Raw genomic sequence first — 10,851 nt, 5'->3', positions numbered from 1 at the left:
TTCAAACTACCACACAATTATGCTCATTTCACATGCTAGCAAGGTAATGCTCAAATCCTTCAAGCTAGGCTTCAACAGTACATGAACCAAGAACTTCCAGATCTACAAGTTGGGTTGACAAAAACAGAGGAACCAGAGATCAAATTGCCAATATCTGTTGGATCATGGAAAAGGCAAGGGAATTCCAGAAAAACGTCTACTTCTGCTTCATTGACTACACTAAAGCCTTTGATTGTGTGGATCACAAAAAACTGTGAAAAGTTCTGAAAGAGATGGGAATACCAGACCACCTTCCCTGCCTCCTGAGAAGCCTATATGTGGGTTAAGAAGCAACAGCTAGAACCAGACATGGAACAATGGACTGGTTCAAAACTGGGAAAGGAGTACATCAAAGCTGCATATTGTCACCCTGCTTATTTAACTTATACATAGAGTTCAGTTCAATTCAGTCACTCAGTCGTGTCTGACTCTTTGCGACCCCATGAATCGCAGCATGCCAGGCCTCCCTGTCCAACACCAACTCCCGGAGTTCACTCAGACTCGTGTCCATCGAGTCAGTGATGCCATCCAGCCATCTCATCCTCTGTCGTCCCCTTTTCCTCCTGCCCCCAATCCCTCCCAGCATCAGAGTCTTTTCCAATGAGTCAACTCTTTGCATAAGGTGGCCAAAGTACTGGAGTTTCAGCTTTAGCATCATTCCTTCCAAAGAAATATGCAGAGTACATCATGGGAAATGCTAGGCTGGATGACACACACGTTAGACTCAAGATTGCGGCAGAAGTATCAACAACCTCACATATGCAGATGATTCAACTCTTACGGCATAAAGTGAAGAGCAACTAAAAGAGTCTCTTGATGAAGGTGAAAAAGGAGAGTGGAAGAGCTGGCTTAAAACTCAACATTCAAAAAACCAAGATAATGGCATCCACTCCCATCACTTCGTGGCAAATAGATGGGGGAAAAATGGCAACGGTGGCAGATTTTAATTTCTTGGGCTCCAAAATTACTGCAGACAGCTACTGCAGCCATGAAATTAAAAGATGCTTGCTCCTTGGAAGAAAAGCTATGACCGACCTGGGCAGCATATTAAAAAGCAGAGACATCTCTTTGCCAAGAAATGTCCATATAGTCAAAGCTATGGTTTTTCCAGTAGTCATGTATGCATGTGAGAGTTGTACCATAAAGAAGGCTGGGCGCCAAAGAATTGATGCTTTCAAACTGTGGTGTTGGAGAAGCTCTTGAGAGTCCTCTGGACTGTAGGGAGATCAAACCAGTCACCTAAAGGAAGTCAGTTCTGACTATTCATTGGAAGGACTGATGCTGAAGCTGAAGCTCTAATCTTTTGACCACCTGATGGGAAAGCCGACTCACTGGAAAAGACTCTAATGCTGGGAAAGATTGAGGGCAGAAAGAGAAGTGGGCAACAGAGGATGAGATGGTTGAGCAAGCTCTGGGAGAGAGTGAAAGACAAGCAAGTCTGGCATGTTGAGTCCATGGGGTCACAAAGAGTCACATATGAGCTAGTGACTGAACAACAACAAAGGCTTTATCAAAACTAAAACTTTCGTGCCTCAAAGGGCACTATATAGAAAGTAAAACTACAATCCAAAGAACGGGAGAAAATATTTGCAAACCATGTATCTAACAAGGGTCTGGTATCCAGAATATATAAAGAAAATTCTCATAGCACAACAATTTTAAAAAAAAATGTTTAAATAAGCAAACGATCTGGATGGATATTCCTCCAAAGAGGATATAGAAGTGGTTAATAAGGACATGAAAAGATGCTTATTAGTCATTAGAAAAATGCAAATCAAAACCATAGTAGTAACTATAATTTTAAAAAACGGTCAATAGCAATGGTTTGCAAGGGTATGGAGAAATTAGAACCCTCACACATTGTTGGTGAAAAGGTAAAATAGTATAGTTGATGGGAGAAACAGTTTGTCACTTCCTCAAAAAGTTCAACAGTTACCATATGGAATTGCTCGTAATTCAATTCTAAGTAATTATCTAAGTTCAGGCTAATATAACAAAAACACCAATCTATGGTTGGCTTAAACAGTAAATATTAATTTTTACAGCTCTGCAAGCCGGGAAGTCCAGGATCAAGGCACCAGCCTATCCACTGCCTGATGAGAACCTGCTTTCTGGCTGGGAGACAGCCACTTTTGTTCTGTATCCTCTCGTGACCTGAAGGAGACGTAGGAAGCAAATGCGCTTGCCTCTTTTTAAGGGCATTAATCCCTCATAAGAAAAGCTCCACCCTCATGAACCAACCACCTCCCAGAGGCCCCATTTCTAAATGCCATCATATTAGAGATTAGGATTTCAACATATGAATGTTGGGGGAACACAAACCAGTCTATAGTAGGAATATACTCAGGAGAACTGAAAATTTATCTTTACATAAAAACTTATACATGGATACTCATGGCAGTATTATTCTTGACAGCCAAAAAAAGTAGAAACAACATACTATCCATCTACTGATAAATAGAAGGCACACACAAAAGGTCACAGATTGTATGATTTCATATATATCCTTTGTCCAGAACAGGCAAATCCATAGAGACAAAAAATATATCAGCAGTTGCCAGGGCCTGGAGGAGAAGGAGGAAATGGGGAGTAAATGATAATGGATATGGGATTTATTCTAAATTTTATGCTATGTGAATAATTTCTCAGTCAATAAAAGAAACCAATAAGGAAAGAGACAATACAGAAACTAGAAGAAAATGTTCAGAAAATATTTATCTAACAAAAGACTTATAGAATATAAGTATAACACTAATCAAAAAAGGATATTGATACATGGAACAATATGGATAAATCTTAAAAACACATCGGGTCAAAGAAATCAAATCCAAAAGAGTAGATACTATAAGATTTAATTTATATGAAGTCCAGGAACATGCAAAACTAATTGTTCTTTATATGAACCACAAAAGAGATACCAAAAAGGTATTATGAGAGTTAATTTAAAAAAAAAAAAAAAACCTAATTGTTCTTTCTGGTATATGGAGGAGGGTAGGAAAAAAGCCTAGGAAGCTTCGTGGGTGATGGAAATGTTTTATATTGATTTGGGTGGTGACTACACAGAGCTGAAAACCTTTTGAACTGTAAACTTAAAATGTTCACGTTAAATAAAGTATAACTTTATTTTAAGAATTAAAAACAGAAAACATCTCTAAGCAATATATCAATTTTACAAATTACTCAGATTCCATAAAATATCAAAGAATTTAGATTCAGGATTTTGAATTTAGATTCAGAAGAATTTTGAATTTATGGACTAAGGATTAGGTACTCTTTTTCCCTGGCCTATTTTTGGTTCATTCTTAACTTTGATAACTATGTTTATATGATACATATTTGTGCTCGCATTTTGCCAAATTCAAACTGCAATATTTAAACTAGATTTAAAAACCTCAGTACACACATGCACACATCCACAGAAATACTCCTTTCTGGCAATATTATGAAGTGCTTTTGACATCCTTTTTATAATGAAATGAAAGCATGTGTCTCCAATTACCAGTACTATAAGCTTTCAAAATTATGGGAGTAATGTGAACTACTTTCTTCAAAGACAATTGATTTAAACATACTCACAGAGGAAGCAAAGATATGGATCCTGATTTTTATCTGTTTTAAGAGAGTAGAAAAAAAAAAGGAGTTACAATCTTGTTGTATTATGCAATTCTTCTGCTACAATATATCAAAAACTTGATGAACTAAGGTCATGCAGGACAGCTGAGAAGCAATCAAAGTAAACAATGTACATTGCCGCCAAGAAATCCTGCCAATTTGAGATTAGAACTCTCCATTTTAGCAAAAAAAAAAAAAAAAAGAAAAGAAAAGTCTTTGGAAAGTTCCTTATAACATTTTATGACTCATAGATATTCCCAGAGGTTCCTGTTTCCATTCTGCAGTAGACAGTTTGAAGACGTGCAGTTCTAGTCAACTGTTGTTCTTAAGCAACTTGGCTGAAAGATCTGTTTAAAAAACATTTGTTGGAAAGATGGTATGTTTGGATGTTTTCATTTTTTAAAACAAAATTCCAGATTTTAAATTTGTTTAACTCCTAATTCAACATTAACTTAAAGGATATCCAATGAAGAATTACTGTTACATAATATGTATTATGAACTCAACAGTTTTCCCATTTGAAAACGCCCATACCAGGGGGTATATATTCCTGGCATAGTCCCCCTTGCAGATCCTTCCAAACTGCCTCCAGATCCCTGGCTCTGTATTCAATAGTTCTGGCTCTGATCTTGGCCACCCAGTTCAGTATCTCACCTTGGCTTCTACTTTGACCAAAACTGCCAAGTCACCTCCCAGCCCACCAGGACTTGATTCCTGGCTATTCTCCACTTTTGTCTAGCCCCAGTTCTCCCTTTCTGTTCTAAGTATTGAATATCACTCATGAGGTATTTTCTCCCCATACTCATCTAAGTCTACTTCACTCCATTTACAGATCAGTATCTTCACCTCCAAGGCCTATTCTCTACTCCCAACCAGCTCCCACATTCTTGTCTTTCCCCCACCCCCATGTTCCAAACAATTAGCCTTAATAATTTTCAGCATCTATATATGGTTCTTGTAGGTTTGTTTCCTGACAATAACTACAAAGATATGGACATGAGAAAAGGTATAATATTATAAAACACTTTAGCATTATCCAAATAAAAGTTATCCCTTCATATAATAAGTATGTTAATAGAGGGAGGCCTGATCTCCCTTGACTCCTTAAGCAACTCATCACCACTCTACTCCCAAGCTCAACCCTCCATCCCTCCTTTACAGATGACATTTCCCTCACACACAATCTCTTTGAAAATGTAGTTCCTTTCCCAGGTTCCACACACATCTTTCCCTTGATTTTTCTGCAGGTCAGACTCTGCAGAGATATGGTAAACTGGGTCTAGACCAAACACATGTTCAGTTTGACTTACATAGCATTTTAGACTTTTTTTGCAGTTAGTTTCTAACATCTAAAAATTGGAAGAGTAAGTCAAAAAGTAGAGATTTCCAAAGGAAATGAACAGATATCAAAGGTAGCTCTGCACTCCCATGTTCACTGCAGCAATATCCACAAGAGCCAAGATGGAACGACTTGAGTATGCATCAGTGGAGGAGTGAATAAAGAAGAAGATATGAAACAGACAGACACACACACACACAGAGTGGAACATTATTCAGCCATGAAAAAAGGGAATCCTGCCATTTGCAACTATGTAACTGTGGGTAACTTAAGGGCACTAGAAAGACAAATACTGCATGGCATACTTATATGTGCAATCTGGAAACATAAAAAGCAAAACTCATAGAAACAGAGAATTCAAAAACAGTCACCAGGAGCTAGGGGGTGGAGGATATAGAGAGAGATGGGTCAAACAGTATAAACTTTCAGTTAAAAAATGAATAAGGTCTGAGGATCTAACATGCAACATGGTGACTAGGGTGGATTACACGGTATTGTATAATTAAAATTTGCTGACAGAGTAGAACTTAAATGTCCTCATAAAAAGGTAAATAGGTGAGGTGACCTTTGTGGTAATTAACTGCATAGATAGGGGAATCCTTTCACAATGTAAATGTATGCCAAATCACCACAATGTACACTTTAAATATCTTACCACTTTAAAGGTCACTTACACCTCAATAAAGCTGAATTCTTTTTTAAAAAAATGAGAAGTTATTTGAGATCAGGGGTCAAGAAGGTATGATTTCAAATTTGTGTCCCTAAATAAAGTTTTATTTGAACACAGGCATGTTCATTTGTTTATCTGTGGCTACTTGTGTGCTGAAATGGCACAGTCGAGTAGCTGTGTTCATAAGGCCAGATATGTTATAGATACTGCCAAAGCCAAAAATATTTACAATCCAGTCCTTTACAGAAACTATTTGCCAACTTCTGTTCAAATGGTCCTCAATACTGGATGCCTCACCCACAGAGATTACAGTATGATTAGTCTGCAGTGGGCATTGGTGTCAATGCCCAGAGATTCCAATGCCATTGATCTGAGTGGGTGCTGACATAGGCATTTTCAAGTTCCCAAATGGTTCCAATGTACATACAGTGGTTTGCGAACCACTGAATTAGGTAATCTGGATGTCTTCAACAGTCTATGGTTCTTTTCTCTCTCTCCGAGAATAGATCTAAGACAGTCAAAAGTGATACTAATGCATTGACACATGTCATTACCTCACATTAATATATATTAAAATTAATACATATATCATAAGCTAATTGACAGAATATAAGTGAATGAGTAAATGTGCAGAATAAAAAAGTAATTGACTTTCTCCAAAAGGCAACAAGTTCTCCAACACTGTCCTTCCAAATGAAAGTTCTCAGTATAATATGTTAATATATTATTAATTTAAAGAAACCCTAGATTAATTATGTTATTTATGCTCATTTCTGGCCAAAAGGGAACAAACCCTTGCACTGAATACATGTAGTCATGAGCAACTAAGTCAGCTTGAGGAAAAAGAAAGAAAATTAGATTCAGTTCTGCTCCAGGTTTCTAACCACTCACTTGTATGACCTGGAGCAAGTCTCTTCATCTCTCCTGGTCTGGTGTGCTTTCTGTAAAATGGAGTATGAACTAGGATAAAACCTAATTAGAACTCCACTGGCAATGATTAAATATTTTTTCAAGGAGATATTACTATCGATGTTAACACCCACTTTTGCTTTCGATTGTGGAGGTGTTATACATTTCACACGGCATGTTTCATACCACATAGTGAAAATGTATGTGATATACATCCTCTAACATGTGATATGTTCATGATGGTACCTATGATATATGTGATATATATGTTATATATATGATATGTGTGATGTATGTGTGATGCATGTGATATACATGTGACTCTTTGCAACCCCATGGACTATATAGCCTGCCAGGCTCCTCTGTCCATGGAATTCTCCAGGCCAGAATACTGGAGTGGTTAGCCATTCCCTTCTCCAGGAGATCTTCCCAATCCAGGGATCAAAGCCAGGTCTTCGGCATTGCAGGCAGATTCTTTATCGTCTGAGCCACCTGGGAGGCAAAGGATATATATGACATATCTACTACATATATATGTGTGTGTGTGTGTATATATATATATCAGTTCAGTTCACTCAGTTCTGTCCAAACTTTTGTGACCCCATGAACCACAGTATGCCAGGCCTCCCTGTCCATCACCAATTCCCGGAGTTTACCCGAACCCACATCCATTGAGTCGGTGAAGCCATTCAACTATCTCATCCTCTGTCATCCCCTTCTCCTCCCGCCTTCAATCTTTCCCAGCATCCGGGTCTTTTCAAATGAGTCAGCTCTTCACCAGGTGGCCAAAGTATTGGAGTTTCAGTTTAAAATCAGTCCTTCCAATGACCATCCAGGACTGATTTCCTTTAGGATAGATTGGTTGGACCTCCTTGCAGTCCAAGGGACTCTCAAGAGTCTTCTCCAACAACACAGTTCAAAAGCATCAAATATTTGTCAAAAAACCACACAGAAGGGATTTCAACAGAAGGGATTTGATGGAAAGAATTGTCTTCACATGTGTTACAGGGCAGAAAGAGCAAAAAGGTAACACTGAGGTAACCCAGGAGGCAGCTACAATGCCTGAGCTTAGGGGACCAAAAAGGGAAAGCAGGGGAAAACCAGAACCTAAGAACTAGAACAAGTGCCCAGATTTGATGCTTTAAGGAAGGGGCTTGGTCTAGCTGCTGCTAATTCCTCTGAGGTAATACAATGAGATTAGCTCTGGAAGAGCCACAAGGAACTGGAGGCTGGAGTCGCTTCCACAGCTGTGGCCACTAGCTGATGCTCAGGAAAAGTGCCATTTTGGAACTGAGGCCAAGAAGAATGGTTCAAATTCAAAAGCAGAAAGTCTTACATCCTTTCCTGCTACTCACCTCCAATACCTTTAAAAGGGAAAGGGAAGTCGCTAAGTCATGTCCGACTCTTCGCAACCCCATGGACTGCAGCCCACCCTAATGCCGTCAAGAATCCAGCGAAGAAATCTGAGGAATGGAGTTTGCAGAGTCATAGCCCTAGCATCACAGAATAGAGGCAAAAGGAGGACACAGAGACAGTAGGGAAATAACTGACACCACTGCTTTACTCAGAAAAGTGAATGTCAATTGCACTGTAGTTAACAGCATGAATATTAATGTTGAAGAAAGTATCTTAGAGAATATAAGACTTATACATGGTTTATACATGAACAGGCAAGCATGTTTGAGCAGAAAAGTAAAAGCTCTCCCATGCTTAAGGAACATGCAGAAAGAGGGAAAAAAAACAAAGAAAATTTGGACATTGTGGAAAAGATCTCTGTTAAAAAAGGAAAGTGGCACTGGTATAAACATCATAATCATAACATTAAATGTTTAATGTAATTGACACTATATCTCAAAAAAAAAAAAAGTTCTGTGTAATTATATTAGGTTCCAAGGGTAAGAAATTTGCCCTTATATTGGTACTAAAAACAAGCATGAAGTGTCCCACAAGACTATGGTAACTAAAATTTGGGATTACTGGGCTCATGTGCTCATGTGCAAACACTATTTGTCAAGCATCCCAAAGTTAAAATAGACCAACAGTGACATCTGCTGTTGTGGAGTTACTTTGAAAATGGCCAGTCTCAACATTTTGAAGTTAAGTCTCCTGCCAAACCACTGGACTTCTGCTGTGATGAGTCAGCACTTCTGGAACTCCTGTTTGTCATCTGTGCTATTAGAAGCTTTGCTTAAGTGAACACAGAACATGGGAAAAATGAGAGAATATTTGGAAAAGTAACTAAAACAAACAAAAAAACAGTGGGGGTGGAGGCATAAGTGATGAGAAAAAGAGACTTCATATTGTCTTTTCTCATGCTGTTTTTCCTTTAGCTAAGTAAATCCAAATTAATTTCGTAGCTGTCAGCAAGCATGAGCATGTCCGCAGTAAAAAGAAGGATTAACTGTTGCCAGCTTGAGTGGACTCCAACACAAAATTTACAGCATAATATCCATACCAGGAAAAAACCAAAAAAAAAAGGTTAAATGATCAAAGGAGAGTATGTGGAAAATGTTTGAAGTTACTCTTGCTTTGGAAATCTCTTCTTAATTATCTAATTGTTTACATTAATGATGCTTCCTTCAACATCTGCTGACCCTCAGGCTTTTTGTTTTCTGAAAGCCAATAGAACAGAAGGTTTGAATCAAACAGCATGGCTTTTAAAAATTACATATAATCTCCAGTGTAAAGCGGTCAGTGGAGCTCATTTGAGTAAACTAATAAATATGAAAATCATGGATCAATTTATTTGCTCAAGAAAAAAGATGGCAACTGATACCGAATCCCAACTCTGGTTATTATAAAAGAAGATGAATGAAAAGGCCTTGCAGTGGGGAAGAACTGAATTAAGAGTTCTGATCTCTAATGTGGGTTCTGACCACTCACTAAACGTGTCACTGTGAGGAAATCGCATAGCCTATCTGAGCCTCAGTTTTCTCTTCCATAATACTAAAGGCCTGGGCTACATGAGAGATGGAAACTGGATTTCAACTCATTTTCCTGCTTTGGTTAATCGGCAATGGCTGCTTTTAAGTAATCCTAAAGCTGCATCCAGACTCAATGAAAAAGCTGCTGACCAACCAGCAGCGTCTGCAGTAAGCAATACAAATGTCAAAGGGCAACGTGCATGTCACATATATACCAAGCTTAGATAAAATTATTTCTCTCATTTTCTTACAGCTGTAGATTCTGCTATTAGCTGCCATTTTTAGTGCCTAGTCTATTTCAGCTTTGCAAGATGCTCAAAAGATATTATTTCTAATCCTCACCATATTTTAAGGACATGGAAACTCAGAAACATGAAATAATTTTCTCAAAACCACACAACATAGCTGGACTCGGTTACTAACAAAATAACCCAACATTCTCTATTGTGAATAAAATCTTCACTTATGTTTTAGATCACATCCCCTAGCCCTCTTGCAATGTAAAAGCTATAATACCATTATGTCTTATCTGGTGATACTTTAATACATCTATATTTTCACAGAAAGAAAGGATGGTTTGGACATGAAACTTGGCTAGTTCATGTAAACATGAAAGGGCAAGGCAGGGAGAAAGTATCCAAGAAAATGCTTTTTTCAGGATTGTATGGTAAAAATTAAAACTGATAAAGGAATGGACAATAACTAAAAGTCATATTCAATTTTAAACCAAGTAGAATTATAGACAAATAAAATAACAGAATTGGAAAGACTCCTGTAAAAATAGGACATCGTGTATTACATCGATTGGGTCTGCGTAGGCATTGCAGCTTAACTGGTATGGTACTGGGGGATGTACTCAGGTAGAGTACTCAGGATGTCAGTGCTTGATACACACTTTTTGATGATGCTGGTTTACAAATAATTCAAAAAAGAGATTCCTGGTAAGAAACATTTTTGAAGGTTCCTTAATTTGATACACATTTTGGACATTCTTTGGGTTACAATCTCCAGGTATGGTAGAAAACAAGACACTCTAACTTGCAGTTAGAGCAAACGGACTCCATCATACAGTGGAAACTTTGAAAATGACATCACAAAATCGGTCTACCCTGACCACAGAGTTACATACCGATGCTCTCAGAGTACATACTCAGAAACTTATACCTGCCTTTAGAAAATAACCTAGAAATGTCAATTAGTAAAAAAAAAATTTTTAAGGAAACCAAATGCAGTATTGCACCCATAGGAGAAAAATTATTAGTAGTGGTCAAGTTGAGTTTCATGTCAAGGTACCTCATGGCCTATAATTAGCTGGCTGATTCATTCATGTTATATAAATATTTATCTTTACTTACTAT

This window comes from Budorcas taxicolor, chromosome 2 (genome assembly GCF_023091745.1).
Source record: "Budorcas taxicolor isolate Tak-1 chromosome 2, Takin1.1, whole genome shotgun sequence".
Lineage (NCBI taxonomy): Eukaryota > Metazoa > Chordata > Mammalia > Artiodactyla > Bovidae > Budorcas > Budorcas taxicolor.
The sequence above is the reverse complement of the archived record's forward strand: the minus strand, read 5'-3'. Positions refer to the sequence as shown.